Source organism: Octopus bimaculoides, chromosome 5 (assembly GCF_001194135.2).
Source record: "Octopus bimaculoides isolate UCB-OBI-ISO-001 chromosome 5, ASM119413v2, whole genome shotgun sequence".
In the NCBI taxonomy this organism is placed as follows: Eukaryota; Metazoa; Mollusca; class Cephalopoda; order Octopoda; family Octopodidae; genus Octopus; species Octopus bimaculoides.
In genome coordinates this window covers 3,660,809-3,663,678 of record NC_068985.1, presented here as the reverse complement: position 1 = coordinate 3,663,678, position 2,870 = coordinate 3,660,809, and positions in this window count along the sequence as shown.

The window sequence follows — 2,870 nt, the reverse complement described above, 5'->3', positions numbered from 1 at the left end:
AGGGGCCGGGTCTGGTCAGATTAAATGCTAAAGGGTCAAAGATGTTTCAGCATTGAGCATTCTATCTTTAGTTTGTCAAGAATTACACTCCCTAATGTTTCCTTCAATTTTTAATTGGATAGCATACAATATGAAAGTGATTTAGCTGCTATTTTTGAGTAGAGCTACCATAGGTGCAGGAGTAGCTGTGTGGTAAGTAGCTTGCTTACCAACCACATGGTTCCGGGTTCAGTACCACTGCGTGGCATCTTGGGCAAGTGTCTTCTACTATAGCCTCGGGCCGACCAAAGCTTTGTGAGTGGATTTGGTAGACGGAAACTGAAAGAAGCCCATCGTATATATATATATATATATATATATGTGTGTGTGTGTGTGTGTGTGTGTATGTGTATGTTTGTGTGTCTGTGTTTGTCCCCCCCCCTACCATTGCTTGACAACTGAGGTTGATGTGTTTACGTCCCCATAACTTAGCGGTTCAGCAAAAGAAACTGATACAATAAGTACTAGGCTTACAAAGAATAAGTGCTGGGATTGACTAAAGGCAGTGCTACAGCATGGCCACAGTCAAATGACTGAAAAAAGTAAAAGAGTAAAATAATATAGTGGATGTCTGGTTTTCTCAGAGAAAAAGAAAACTTTGTTGTCGCTGTTGTCTTTTAGCATTAAGTTGGTTCTAACAAAGACAATCTATTATCAAAGACATTCCATCTGTGGCCATCTCACCTTTATATGTCTTTTGGATAAAAGGTTGAAATCTTAGTCAGATTTGGGAGCTGTTTCTTGCAGATTTTGTATTGTTACTCCTGTTGCTATGATGGTATGCGTGTGAAGCTGCTTGTGAATGATACAACCACATCAAAGCAAGCATTTAATCATAACTTATATTTCACTGCACAAGTAATAGTGAGGTTGGTGATGAATTAGAAAACTTCCACAACAAGTCAGCACAATTGAAAGAATGATTTGGCAGCATCCATAAATAGTTGGTAACAAAGGCTTTGAACTGAAGCTTACCGAAATAGGAGAAACTGTGCACATTAGATTCACATCAGCCAACCATATTGACACATCCAGGTTGAGCAAGAGTCATTATAATGATTATTGTAACGACACAGGAGGATGTGGTGTGGACCATGGGTTGTCACACACTGAAAATTGGTGCTAAAAACAAGCCTTTATACAACCCTTGTACAGGGACATTCCAGAAGGATCTAGGATGATCTATCAGATGAAGTCTGGTTACTAATTGGTCAATAACTTGATCTCTCACATGAACAAGGTTGTGCCATGTCTTGATTTAAACTTCATCTGGTGGCTCAGTTTCAAGTCTTACTGCATCCTTAATTAATTCCAGTTTCAGTTAGATTTATTCTCTTAATTAGTTCATTCCTTTGAGAAATGCATGGACCTCATTACTTACAATTCTCTATAGAACTTTGGTTTCCATATTTTTTTTATACCAAACCAGTTACCATTCCTGTGACTCTGGATTAGATTGCAAGATAAGAAAAGATGAATGACCCCCTTCAGACTTGGGCCCCTCTGTCTAACTTCACCTTCCACCTAGGCTCCTGAACACAAAAAAATATAGTCACATATGCTGCTCAAGAGTAACAACTGCAGGGACATTCACGAACAGATTTGCTCTCATTGTCCGCATCAGAGCGAACACTTCATCTCATCAAAAATTTCCTGAAATGTAAAAAGTCTGGGCCTTGCTTTCTTACCAGACTAAGAGCTGCGTTTGTTACATGTTTATTTCACTGCCAAAAAATTTGCATTAAAAAAAAGATTTTTTAGAAATTAAAATAAAGTAAACAATAAGTGCAGGAGTGGCTTTGTGGTAAGTAGCTTGCTTACCAATCACATGGTTCTGGGTTCAGTCCCACTGCATGGCACCTTGGGCAAGTGTCTTCTACTATAGCCTCAGGCCAACCAAAGCCTAGAGAGTGGATTTGGTAGACGGAAACTGAAAGAAGCTTGTAGTATATATATATATATATATATATATATATATATATATGTATATGTGTGTGTGTGTGTGTGTGTATGTATATGTTTGTGTGTCTGTTTGTCCCTCCAACATCGCTTGACAACCGATGCTGGTGTGTTTACGTCCCTGTCACTTAACAATACGGCAAGAGAAACTGATAGAAAAAGTACTAGGCTTACATTGATTAAAGGCGATGCTCCAGCTTTGCCACAGTCAAATGGCTGAAACAAATAAAAGAATAAAAGAATAAAAGAATAAAAGAATAAAAGAATAAGTGTGGAGGACTCAGACTACAAAGATGCAATGTGGATCAGTTTTCTGTTTTTAATATTCTATCTTCTTTTTCCGTATCATTACTGCTTTAATGGGAATTTGGTAGAGATTAGACTTAGGCTCTTCCCACCATACCAGGAATACGGTGCAATAGGGTTCTAATCCTGCTACACTGGAGTCTGGTTCCATTGGTGTCATGAAAATAAACAGCTGTGATATTGTGGTTAGAAACTGGGTTTGTTAAGTTGTAGGCCATCTAATTAAGCATCTAATTAAGCATCTAATTAAGCATCTAATTAAGCATCTAATTAGCTGCTTTATTTCCCGTTTGAACTGAAACAAACTCTTGACGCTGAACAAGTTTAAATCTTAACATTTTCAGTTAAACCATTCCTTGATAAAACTGTTGAAAACGGAAATTAATAATTTAATTGACAAGAGAAAAGTAAACCACCAACATAACTACCAACTCATCATCATCATCATCATCATCATCATCATCATCATCATCATCATCAGTAGCAGCAGCAGCATCATCGTCGTTGTCATCGTCGTCGTCGTCATCACCACTGTCATCATCATTTTAACACCCATTTTTTCCAGT